General features: G+C 49.4%; 1 pseudogene; it reads right to left on the reverse strand.

Moving 5' to 3' along the window:
* Positions 1 to 13,930, reverse strand: part of LOC118642183 — an 83,295-nt pseudogene that overhangs the window by 46,867 nt on the left and 22,498 nt on the right.

Below are 13,930 nucleotides of genomic sequence, written 5' to 3' on the forward strand. Positions count from 1 at the left end.
GTCGGGTGCTCAGTGTAATCTCTCGGTGGAACCTGGCACCCAAGTTTGGATGGTGGTGGAAAGCGCCTCCAAGCTTGAGGGTCAGGAGCCAGAACTTGGCTATGGACTGGGCTGGTCACGGTTCCATTTAAAGAACACACTGCATTGGGGACTCATCAGGAAAATATTGCTCGGAGATTGGAAACAGGTCTCAGAATGCGCTGAGATTGCTCTATGATCCCAAGAACTATGAAAATGGCTACTTGTGGTGGAATGTATTGGTGGGAAACTAGTCCCGGGGATGGGAGGGCTTTGGGAACTGGGAGTCAACTCCAGGGCCCAGGAGCTGAGCCCTGCACCTCTGCCTCAGGGCACATTAACCTGAGCCAAGGCAGCTTTGATTGTGACCCCCAGCTTCAGGGACTTGCTCCTGTGTCCACCTAGTCATCACCTCCCTGGGGAGGGAAGGAGTGGGGAAGATTTGCTTGGAACCAGACAACAAGCCCAGGCCTCACGCCACTCCCCAGCCCCAAAATGAGGCCAGATGGACTGACAGTCAGACACACCTTCATAGATTGACCCAACTTCCCTGCTACCATTACTTCACAGAACCTGGTAACCTGGGAGTCCCCTCACCACACTGGGGAGACAGCGGTGCTGCAGGGCTGATGTGCCCTCTGGAAAACACCAGCCCCTTCCCAGGAAGTGTACAACACGGGTGAAGTGGGGCTGCCCAGACCCCTGCACTGACATCCAGCGCTGAGGGAACACAAAGTGACCCTTGTTTGAGTCCTACCCCCTTCCCAGGACTCATGATGTCCAGGTGTCCAGGGAACACATCATCTAGGTCTTTCTTAAGCGGAAGGTACTGTGAGGAGGTCATGATAGGGATTAACAGGCGTCAACCTAGCCCTCCTTCCCCACCTTCCCGGACGCCTCTTGCCCTGACACCATGCTTACCCTGGCTTGTAGCCTCAAGCACCACTGGAGGGAGAGAGTCCAGCAGAGGGTGGGCCCGTGAGGGAGGGAGACAGTGGGGTCCGGGGAGAGGCTGGCAGGGCGGGGGGAGATGGAAGAAAGAGCAGGGCCAGGAGAAAGACAGGACAAAGATGGAAAATCCAAGGATGGGAGAGACACCCTCAGGAGAGAAGGGGGAAACACAGAGTGCTGGGGAGTGGAACAGTGAGGAGGAGGCTGGGACACAGGAGGAGCCAGACACCCACACAAAGAAAACCTGCACAGAGCAAGACACAGAACAAGGGTGCAGGCATCAGCAGGAAGGGAAGGAGGAAGGAGAGTACAGTGAGTAGGAGAGAACTGCAGAAACAACACCCCACCCTCTCCCAGTACACCGTGCCCCCACAGCCATGGAAGGCTCTGAGGGATCCCCAAGGTACCCCCAGTCCTGAGGATGAATCTGATGCCTCCTGAGGCACCACTGTGGGCTCTTTCAACACTGGAATATGGGGCACTACTGGCCTCCACGGGGGCCTCAAAATGTCACCCCAGGCACCGCTTGGCCCAGACAGCACTTGTGACACAGACGGATCTGATCCTCTCAAAACCCCAGCTGCTGTGTTGGGCATTTCACCAGCAGAGCAGCCAGCGGTCCCTGATCTCGGGGTCCCCTGGGACTGCAGTCTGCACATCCAGCTAATGACTCCCCCTCCCCCACTACCAGCCTCAGTTTTCTCCCCTGTGAAATGGAGCTAAAATTCCACCCCACCCCCGTCAAGGTTTCCTGGAGGGAACATGTGTTTACCACGTGTACCGGCCAGCACGCCGTGGGTGCCAGCGTAGGGCCGGGTGCCGGAGAGCAGGGCCGACACCAGGAGCACGCGCCCTCCTCCCCGGCCTTTTCCGCTCCCGCTGGGAAGTGCACCAGCGTGCTGGACACCGCACAGGCCGGCATCCGTGGGGACTGCTGAACTCACGCTCTTCCACCCGCTGGTGAGCTCAGTGGCACGGCACGGACCCTGCACCAACAGGTCATGGGCTTCATTCTGGGTCAGGTCACATGCCCAGGTGGTGGGCCTGATCCCCAGAAGGAGGCTTCCAGCAGCCGGCCAGTCAGTGTTCTCTCTCATCAGTGTTTCTAGCTGCCTCTCCCTCTCTCTTCCTGTTTCTCTCTAACTTCAATAAAGAAAAAAATTGTAATAAAATTGCAATTGCTCTCTTCCTCCACAGACGGGACACGGGGGCCAGAGGGTGCAGGGTTAGTAGCGAGGTCCACCCACTGTATGCCTTCCTGCCACCCGAACCTCCTGGAACCTTCTCAACTTCCGACCCCACCCCACAGGGGAGGGGACACCTAAGCCTTGAGGGAGGGCCTCTCCCTTTACCAATCTGACCCCCCTGGCCCCAAACTGACTCCCAGAATTCAGGGATTTCAAATGGCCACACTCGCGTTCAGGCCTCCCTTTCATCACCTAACATGTCCAGAAAAACCCACATGGGGGGTCAAAGCCCTCTATTCCTCGCCCCTGCAATTGCCTGCACACCTGCGCACACACAACTACACCCCCCACACACACACGTGCACAGGAGTTGGGTTAAAGGGGAGGGTCCCTGTGTGTCCTGCCCCTGACACCCCCAGCGCCCAGCTCCTCTGGGACCGAGGCAGGGTCCGGGTGCCTCTGGTGTCGTATCAACAATAAAAGACTGGGACCACACAGCCCTGATCCTCCAGGAGAACCAAGTGCAGGTACAGGCCCCGCCCTCAACGCCAACCCCCGTGACCACCCACCCCTCGCACTGAGGTGCTGACCACAGCCGCCTCCCTGCCCTCCCGCATGGCAGGTGGGGAGACCAAGGCCAGAGGGACCACGTGCTGCTCTTGGTCACCCGATTGCAAGGGGTCACCTGTGTGGACTCAGGGCTGGACCCCAAGTTGACCCCCACCCTAAGTGGTACAAAGTGGAAGCATGATCCAGCCCAGACTGATGATCCCCATGCCTACTCCTCTGGGCCTTGTGAACCCGGGACCTTCCTGGCGCTGGGTGTCCAAGCCCTGCCCCACTTGGTCCCTTGGCTGACGCTCTTCCAGGTCATGGGCCCCGGGTCCAATAATTGGGTCTATGGCCAGAGGGAGAGAGGTGTGAGCCCGGCCTTTCTCACCTGAGCAGCCTCACACCTGGGCAGAGCTGGAAGCTTCTCCCCTCTTACACTTCCTCCCTGTCCCCTCTCTCCCCAGGTGTGGTTCAAGAACCGCAGGGCCAAACACACTAGGCTGCTGAGACTGCCCAGGGGCAAAGTGGAGAAGCCCTTGCTGCACCCCAGGCTTCCAGAGTCTGTGCCTCTGTGCTTGTGCCTGTGGCTGTGGCTATGGCTGCCCCTGTGCCTGTGCCTGTGGCTGCCCCTGTGCCTGTGGCTGTGGCTATGGCTGCACCTGTGCCTGTGCTGTGGCTGCCCCTGGGCCTGTGATGTGGCTGTGGCTGTGCCTGTGGCTGTGCCTGTGCCTGTGGCTGTGCCTGTGGCTGCCCCTGTGCCTGTGCCTGTGGCTGCCCCTGTGCCTGTGCCTGAGCTGTGGCTGCCCCTCTGCCTGTGGCTGCCCCTGTGCCTGTGCCTGAGCTGTGGCTGCCCCTGACCATGTGCCTGTGCCTGTGGCTGTCCCTGTGCCTGTGGGCTCTGTGTACCCACTGGGCCCTGTGTTTTCCTCGGGCCCTGTTCACCCCGGGGGCCCTGTGTTCCCAATATGCCCGTGTTCTACGATGGCCCCGGTTTTTGCTGCCCTTCTCTGCCAGCCCCTCGACTTCTTCCCAGCAGCAGAACCAGCATCTCCAGCCACAGCCAAGCCTGATGGGGTCCTGCACAGGGAACCCAGAATGTGGTCTGGGCTGCACCAGCCCCAGCTCAGTCAGCAGCCCCAGTGTGGCCTCAGGGCACCTGTGATTCCAGTTTCTCACCTCACCCTGATGTGACCCCAGATTTCACAGAGCTTCTCTCACCCCAAGACCTCTTGAAAAAACCCTTCTGCTCCTTCACATCTGGGTACCAAGAAGACTATGGATGAGAACCCCTGGATGTTACTGGTTCTATAAGGGATTCTGTCCCCACAAAGTCCTGCACGTGTCCCAGGAGGGACAAGGGTGTCTTTGGCCAGCATGGTGTGTCCACTGGGTGAGGGCAGGGGTGGCTGCTGGCAACTCTTCAGCAAGGTGAATGTACCTCCATTTGCCCAAGTTGGGAGATGGCGTTTACTGTGTTCACTGTGCGGCCCCCATGCGCCAGGCAGCCCTGATGTTCCTGCTGCCTTATTTTGGGCACAAGTGACATTTCTGCGGGTCCCAGGGTGGAGGAGCAGAGCTGCTCCTGGGGTGCATGTCCCCTTTCATTGGTGCCGCCCCTGAGGTTATGTGGGTGGCAACCAGTTGATGTTTCTCTTTCTCTCTCTTTTTCTCTTGCCCTCCCGCTCTATCTGAAGATAAATGCAAAAATGTCCTCGGGTGAGGATGAAAAAAACGTTAACATGACTTTGATCACATAATTTTCATTTTCCAATTTTCATAAGCATTTATGAAAGCCGTGTCTGATGTGTCTGATTTCGTGGTTGCAGATTGGGTTTCATACATCTAGAACTGATTGTGTGCAGTGTGAGGTAGGGGTTCAGTGTGTATGTGTAGGGGGCTGTGCGCTATTTTTTCTCATGGATTTCCAACTATCCATAAATGGAGAAGCTGGTACTTTGTCATAAGTCAGGGGTATATTTAACTACAAACTAAAAATCTACAAGAGATATACAAGAAATTAAGAGAAAGGAATTCGAACATAACACTGCAGAAAGCCATCAACAAACCAGAAGAGAGCAATAGAATAAGAAAGACACAGAACTACAAAAACCATCAGAAAACAATAAAATGCCCCAAACTGCATAACTACCAATAATTACTTTAAATGAAAATGGGTTAAATGGACTTCCGGTCAGGATGGCGGGTAGGTAAACGCGGTATCCCGTCCTCCCACAACCACATCAAAGTTACAACTAAACTGCAGAACAACCGTCATTCAAAGCTGCCTGACATCAAGCTGAATGGAAGTCCTACAACTACGGAATTAAAGCAGCAGCCACATCGAGACTGGTAGGAGGGCAGAGGGGACGGTCTGGTCCCACACCCACGTGTGGCGGATAAAAATCAGGAGGCTCCCGCGGCTGGGAAGGTCCTTCCTGAGGACTGAGGGGTCCCCGTCCCACACCAGGTGCCCCGCTCAGGGTTCCAGTGCCAGGAAGAGAATCCCCATCACTTCTGGCTGAAAAAACCAGCAGGAACTGAGGCTCAGGGAGGCTGAGGCGGCTGGAGCCCCAGGCAGCTCCTTAAAGGGCCCGCGCACGGACTTACCGGACTCTCTCCCTCTAAGCTTGGAGGGGAGGCAGCTCGAGGGGCGCCAGAACATACAGGGAAGAACTGAGCTGTTTGGCACTGGAGCGAGGGCTGGAGAGGGGGCTTCCTCGGGGACAAACGTGCTGTCAGAGGCCTTTGTTCCTTTGGTGAGCCCTTCCCTGGGGCGGCAGACAGAAGCCATATCTGGACTCCAGCAACCTGGCTCACACTGGTAGCCCCGCCCTGCTGACTCCCTGAGGCCCTGCCCCGCCCCACCCAACTTTCAGGCCCACCCAAGCTGTTGCCACTTGCTTAACCATAGGATTGGCCGGTCTTGGATCCTGCTTCAGGTTTTTCCTAAATTCTTTCAAACGAGCAGCATCTGGTCTCAGCTAGCCCCATACCTCTCGTTAAGTAATACACTGAAAAAACACAGGGAGGCAGCCAAAATGAGGAGACAAAGAAACAGGTCCCAAATGAAAGAACAGAACAAAACCCCAATAAAAGAACTAAGCGAAAGGGAGATAAGCAACCTAACAGATGCTGAGTTCAAAATACTGCTTATAAGGATGTTCAATGAACTTAGTGAGAACCTCAGTGAACTTAGTGAGGGCCTCAAGAGCATAAAAAAGAACCAGTCAGAAATCATGGATGCACAGTCAGAATTGAAGGAGGCACTAACTGAAATAAAAAATAATTTACACAGCTTCAATAATAGAGTACGTAAATCCAAGGAGCAAACCATCGATTTGGAATACAAGGAAGCAAAAATGCCCAATCAGAACAGCAAAAAGAAAAAAGAATCCAAAAAAATGAGGATAGTGTAAGGAGCCTCTGGGACAACTTCAAGCGTGCCAACATTCGCATCTTGGGGGTGCCAGAAGGAGAAGAGAGCGAACGAGAAATTGAAAACCTGTTTGAAACAACAATGGCAGAAAACTTTCCTAACTTGTTGAAGGAAACAGACATATAAGTCCAGGAAGCACAGAGAGTCCCAAACAAGATGAACCCCAAGAGGCACACACCAAGACACATCATCATCAAAATGCAAAAGGTTCAAGGCAAAGAGAGAATCTTAAAAGCGGCAAGAGAAAGGCAGCTAGTTACCTACAAGGGAGTTCCCATAAGGCTGTCAGCTGATTTCTCAAAAGAAAGTTTGCAGGCCAGAAGGGAGTGGCAAGAAATATTCAGAGTGATGAAAAGCAAGAACCTACAACCAAGATTACTTTGTCCTGCAAAGCTGTCATTTAGAATCGATGGCCATATAAAGACTTTCCCAGACAAGAAAAAGTTAAAGGAGTTCATCACCACCAAACCATTATTATATGAAATGATGAAGGGTCTTTTTGAAGAAAAAGATAAAATATATGAATAAACAAAATAGCAATGGATACATATCTATCGACAATGGAATCTACAAACAAAATGAACAGGCAGAACAGAAGCATTCTCATAGATACAGAGAACTTTTTGTTGGTTGCCAGTTTGGAGGGGGGTTGGGGGAATGGGTGAAAAAGGTGAAGGGATTAAGAAGTACAAATTCATTGCTAGATTGACAAACCTCAGAGGGAAGGGGTTGGGGTGGGGGTGGGAAGAAATAAACCAAAGAACTTATATGCATAACCAATGGACACAGACAGTAGTGTGGGAAAAGGCGGGAGGGGGGCGGGAGTGGGGAGGAGGGGGTCAGTGGGGGAAAAATGTGGAACATCTGTAATACATTTTACATTCAACAATAAAGATTTAATTTAAAAAAAGTTTATGAAAAAAAAAAGAAAAGAAAATGGGTTAAATGCCCCAGTTAGAAGACAAATGGAATAGAGAAGCAGTGGTCCTTATGGACAATGGAATATTACTGGGCCAAAACAAACAAACAAACACCCAGAATGAACTCTTACCATTTGCAGAAACATGTATTGTCCTAGAGGGCATTATGCTATTAAGTGAGGTAAGTCAGATAGAGAAAGACAAATACCTTATCATTTCACTTATATGTGAAATTTAAAACAAATTAACACAACATACTCATTGATACAGAGAACAAGTTGGTCGTTGCCAGGCAGGAGGGGTAGGCAGGGCTGGGTGAGAAAGGTGATGAGATTAAGGGGTACAAATTGGCAGTCAGGAAATGGCCATTGGGCATAGCACTGCATGGGGAGTACAGGCGATGACATCACGACAGCTACGTATGGTGCCAGGTCGGTACTAGACTTTCGAGGTGGGGCCTCACTTTCCAAGTTATTAAATGTCTGATCGGTATGTTGTACACCTGAAGCTCATACTATTAACTGTAATCCTAACATTTTATTAATAAGTCAGCCTGGCCAGAGTGGTTGCGTTGGTTGGAGCACTGTCCTATACACCAAAAGGTGGCAGGTCTGATTCTCTGTGAGGCCACATGCCCAGGTTTCAGGTTCAATCCTCTGTTGGGGGTGCATGGGGAAGGCAACCAATCAAAGTGCTCTCTCTCTAAATATATATGTGCCTTCCCTGTCTAAAATCAATTAAAAAATAATTTCAGGTAAAAATATAAATAATAAATCCAGGGTCCATTAACATACTGCTTGGTATCACATTGTCAATATGTTGATCCAGGGTCTGTATAAACTTGACCAACTACTTGCTCCCCGGCTCCTGTCTCCATCTCCTTTTCTGCCCCCTTGTGGCTGGCCTTGTGTCTCCCACAGCTGTTCTCTGACCTTGTCCTGGTCCCATTTAGCAAAGGCTCCAATCCTCTGGGCCCCGCAGCCTCAGCAGAATATAGGGAGAGTAGAGGGATATGGAGGAACATGTGAAAGGCTGTGCTGAGAGGCGAGCAGGACATGTGAGAGCCCTCCTGCTTCTCTCAGGAGACCGTGGTAAAAACGCGCCCAGGAAAACACAGAGACCCTGCAAGGAGATGGGGGGGTGGACCAGAGAAGGACAGAGCCCCAGGAGCAAAGAGAGGGGCCATGGGGGGCACAGACAGAAGGGGTAACATAGGGGCAGAGACGGGAGAGATGGGGCGATAGGAAGAAGGGGAAACTGAGGCATCGGATTCTTGGTGTCAAAAGCAGAACAGGCAGGGTGGCCCCAGTACGAAGCACTTCCCGTGTGACAGCAGCTGTCTATGGAATCTAATATTGTTACAAAATGTCCTTTAAGGCCAGCAGCCTCATCCCTTGCCTGCAAGAGGTCCCACCAATCATCTGAGCGCTCAACCAGCGAATGGCTTTCTGAGAAGACAGTAAGCCTGAGCGGTGCCTGAGCCAGGCGGCCCAGCAGAGAACACAGCCCCCCGCCCCTCTGCTTAGGTGAGTGGGCCAAGCTCATCTGCTTCTTGGATTTTGGGGAGAAGGCCATGTGGACAGCTGGAAGTCTGGAAACTTTAGGTAAGGGTCACACCATCTCCACGCATGTGGGTGGGCATTACATGGAGTGTGCATTTCACGTGCTCAGCACAGAGCCTGATCACAGGTCCTGAGTCAAAGGGAGGGCTTTCTGTTCTTCCACTTACAAGTGCCCACCCCCACATCTCTGCCCTCCTCTGACTGCTTCTCCTCCACCCTCTGTGCTCTGTGCACCCACCCTCCCCCTCCCCTCTCCTTGCTGGTTTCTCTCCCTCCCCCTCAGTCTCTGGGCTCCTTCTCCCAGGGGATTACCCTGGCCTAGACCTAGTCTGACTCATCACCCACCCCTCCCTCTTAGGCTGCGCCAGGGCAGGCCAGTGACAAGAATCTCTGCCAGGCCAGAGGAGAGCTGAAGGGGACGTGGGATCTACGGGCAGATGAGCAGCAAACCATTCTCAAGCCCCTGCTCACACCCCTGCCTCCTTGGGGGCTGGGAGACTTGGGCTGCAGCCGTGGGTGCTCTCAGGGTTTCTGGGATCGGCTCCCACACCCAAGACCCCAGTGCTACTCTCAGGAAGAGGCAGTGTCTGTGTCCATGATTTACCCGTGACTTGGGCAGTGGATGGACCTCTAGGAGATGTTCACAAACATCCTTGGTTGCATTTTTTAAATTGATAATTAAAGTCTATGAGTGCACCAGTTAAGGCCCTGCCCTCCCCTCCCACTTTTAACTCTCCATTTTTTATTTACTTTTGGCTCCACTTAGCTCTTCATCTAGATCCCTTCTCTGGTAAGGGGGTGAATAGGAAACTTATGTTTTGTATTGTATTTATTTCCTTCTGCATGTTTGAATTTCTAGCCAGAGCAGTGACATATTTTACCTTTAAAAACCTGTATCGTGGATACGGTAAAATTATGATGCTTGTAGTCGATGTAGGGAAACCCTGTGAAGTATACACATACAAACTACTGACACTAATAAATGAATTTGGGAATGTCCCAGGATGCAACATTAATCAACAAATATAATTGTATATCTGTATATTAACAATGACAAATTGAAAAACAATTTCTTAAAAATAATACTATTGAACAGAAAATGGCGGCGAAGTGAATGGAGGGACCCAGACCGTCTCCCAAGACCAAACTGGATTTACAACGAAAACAAAGGCAAACCGTCAGGAAAGGGCAGCCAAAGGACACCTTGGAGGACCACTTAACCAGAAACACCCACTCAGTCCTGGTAGGCTTGCGAGGACCGGAGAGGGGACCAAGAGCCCAGGGTCCGCAGCGGCCTGGGCAGGGGCCAGGGAACTAGAGGGGAAGTTAACTCTACCGTCTTTCTTCCCACCGTGCAGGGCCCTGGAAACTCTGTAGCCGGCTAGGCTAGGCTCTCCGCTGAAGCCGCACAGACTCCTGGCCCCCAGGGAACTGGGCGGGACCAGGGAACTCGGAGGGACCGGGGAACTAGGCGGAAAGTTAATTCTACTGCCTCCCCTCCTGCCGTGCAAGGCCCTGTAGCCACTGAAGCCGCACAGACTCCTGGCCCCCAGGGAACTCGGCGGGACCGGGAAACGCGGAGGAAAATTAATTCTACCGCCTCCCTCCCCGCCGTGCACGGCCTGGAAACCCTGTAGCCGCTGAAGCCGCACAGACTCGCAGACCCCAGGCAACTCGGTGGGACCGGGGAACGCGGTGGAAAGTTAATTCTACCGCCTCCCTCCCCGCCGTGCACGGCCTGGAAACCCTGTAGCCGCTGAAGCAGCACAGACTCGCAGACCCCAGGGAACTCGGTGGCACCGGGGAACGCGGCGGAAAATTAATTCTACGGCCTCCCTCCCCGCCGTGCATGGCCCTGGAAACTCTGTAGCCGCTGAAGCCCCACAGACTCACGGCCCCCAGGGAACTGGGCGGGACCAGGGAACTCGGCGGGAAATTATTCCCACTGCCTCCCTTGCCACCCTGCATGGGCCCTCCTAACGCTATAGCCTGCTAAACTCTCCGCTGGAGCCACACAGACTCCCGGAGAACAGGGGACTTGGCGGGATTAAAGTGGGTCCTCCCTGGTGCATCCAAACCCAGGAGAGGGAGCCACAAACAGCAAAACACCAACACCCACTGGGAAAACTTGGCAGACTCCAAAGCCCACTGTGATAACGAAAATGGTGAGAAACAGAAACAAAAGCCAAATGAAAGATCAAGAGACCTCTACAGAAGATGAAATAAATGAGGTGCAGTTAAGCAAGTTAACAGAACTAGAATTTAGAGCCATGATGTTGCGGAAGCTCAACAGCATGTGTAAGGACATGAGCAACAATAGTAAAGACATAGAAATGTTGAAAATAAACCATCTGGAAATGAAAAGCCAACAGGAAGAAATGAAGAATGACATATCAGAAATGAAAAACACACTGGAAGGTCTAAAAAGCAGAGTAGGGGAAGCTGAGGACCGGATCAGTGAATTAGAAGACAGGCTAGAAGAAATCAACCAATCAGAAAACCAAAAGGAAAAAAAGATTAAAAAACAAGAAGAGAGCTTAAGAGAATCGTGGGACAACTGGAAACGTAATAATATTCGTATCACAGGAGTCCCTGAAGAAGAAGAAAGTAAGCGAGGGCTAGAGAATATATTCAAAGAAATAGTGACAGAAAACTTCGCTAATTTGGTGAAGGAAGAAGGCATTCAAGTTCAAGAAGCTCAGAGAGCCCCAAGTAAGAAGAACCCAAACAGGCCCACACCAAGACACATAGTAATCAAACTGCCAAAAATTAAAGACAAAGAGAGAATCCTAAAAGCAGCAAGAGATAAGCAACAGGTTACCTACAAAGGAACCCCCATAAGGCTCTCAGCTGACTTCTCACAAGAAACATTACAGGCTCGAAGGGAATGGAATGAAGTAATCAAGGTCATGAAAAACAAGGATCTGAATCCAAGACTACTCTACCCAGCAAGGCTATCGTTCAAAATAGAAGGTCAAATAAAGAGCTTCCCAGACAAAATAAGGCTAAGGGAGTACATTAGCACCAAACCAGCACTGCAAGAAATGTTAAAAGGACTGCTGTAATTACCAGGAGAAATGGGAAGAAAAATAGAACCACACTAAACAAAAATGGCAATAAATAAGTACATATCAATAACCACCTTAAATGTAAATGGACTGAATGCTCCCATAAAAAGACACAGAGTAGCTGATTGGATAAGAAAGCAAGACTCATCTATATGCTGTTTACAAGAAACCCACCTCACAACAAAAGACTCACATAGATTGAAAGTGAAGGGATGGAAAAAAATCTTTCAAGCAAATGGAAAAGAAAAAAAAGCTGGGGTAGCAATACTGATATCTGATAAAATAGACTTCAGATTGAAGGCCATAACTAGAGACAAAGAAGCCCACTACATAATATTGAAAGGATCTATCCAACAGGAAGATATAACCTTGATAAACATATATGCACCCAATATAGGAGCACCAAAATATATTAAAAATCTTCTGGAGGACTTCAAAGGAGAAATCGATAGCAATACAATCATAACAGGGGACTTCAACACCCCGCTCACATCACTGGATAGATCCTCTAGACAAAAAATTAGCAAGGAAACAGAGACTCTAAATGAAGCACTAGACCAAATGGATTTAATAGATATCTACAGAGAACTACACCCCAAAACTACAGAATTCACATTCTTCTCAAGTGCACATGGAACATTCTCAAAGATAGACCACATGTTAGGGCACAAACTAAGTCTCTACAAGTTCAAGAAGATTGAAATTATAACAAGCATCTTCTCAGACCACAATGGTATGAAACTAGAAATCAATTGCAAGAAGAACATACAAAGACATTTTAACACATGGAAGCTAAATAGAATGTTATTAAACAATGAATGGGTCACCGAGAAAATCAAGGAAGAAATCAAAAACTTCCTGGAAACCAATGAAAATGAGGACACAACAATACAAAATCTATGGGATGCAGCAAAAGCAGTTCTGAGAGGGAAGTTTATAGCACTACTGGCCTACCTCAAAAAAGAAGAAAAATCTCTAATAGACTACCTAACCTCACAACTTAAAGAACTAGAGAGTAAACAAAAAGAAAACCCCAGAGCAAGTAGAAGAAAAGAAATAGTAAGGATCAGAGCAGAAATAAAAGACATAGAGACCAAAAAAACAATCCAGAGGATCAATAAAACAAAGAGCTGGTTTTTCGAAAAGATAAACAAGATTGATGGACCCTTAGCTAGACTCACCAAGAAACAAAGAGAGAGAACCCAAATACATAAAATCAGAAATGAAACAGGAGAGATAACAACTGACCCTACAGAAATACAAAAGATCGTTAACAACTACTATGAAAAATTATACGGCAACAAATTCGAAAATCTAAGCGAAATGGACAAATTTTTAGAAACACATAGCCTCCCAAAATTGGATCAGATAGAGATTGAAAACTTGAACAGACCAATAACAACAGAAGAAATTGAAGATGTAATCAAGCCTCTTCCAGCAAACAAAAGCCCAGGCCCAGATGGCTTCACAGGGGAGTTTTACCGAACATTCAAAGAAGAATTAATACCCATTCTCCTCAAACTATTTCAAAAAATTCAAGAAGAAGGAAGACTGCCAAACTCGTTTTATGAAGCCAGCATAACTCTAATTCCAAAACCAGAAAAAGACACAACAAAGAAAGAAAACTACAGGCCAATATCCCTGATGAACATAGATGCCAAAATCCTGAACAAAATACTAGCAAATCGAATCCAGCAATACACCAGAAAAATTATCCACCATGACCAGGTGGGATTCATCCCAGGGATGCAAGGCTGGTACAATATTCGCAAATCCATAAATGTGATACACCACATAAATAAATTGAAGAATAAAAACCACATGATCATATCAATAGATGCTGAAAAAGCCTTTGACAAAATCCAGCATCCATTTCTGATAAAAACGCTCAGCAGTGTGGGAATTGAGGGATCATACCTAGACATAATAAAGGCCATATATGAAAGACTTACAGCCAACATCATATTCAATGGGCAAAAACTAAAAGCATTTCCCTTAAGAACAGGAACAAGGCAAGGATGCCCACTTTCGCCACTCCTATTTAACATAGTACTGGAAGTCTTAGCCACAGCAATCAGACAGGAAGAAAAAATAAAAGGGATCCAAATTGGAAAGGAGGAAGTGAAATTGTCATTATTTGCAGATGACATGATACTGTACATAGAAAATCCCAAAGACTCCACCAAAAGCTTACTAGACGTAATAAATGAATTTGGCAAAGTAGCAGGATACAAAA

This window comes from Molossus molossus, unplaced genomic scaffold (assembly GCF_014108415.1).
Source record: "Molossus molossus isolate mMolMol1 unplaced genomic scaffold, mMolMol1.p scaffold_m16_p_3, whole genome shotgun sequence".
NCBI lineage: Eukaryota > Metazoa > Chordata > Mammalia > Chiroptera > Molossidae > Molossus > Molossus molossus.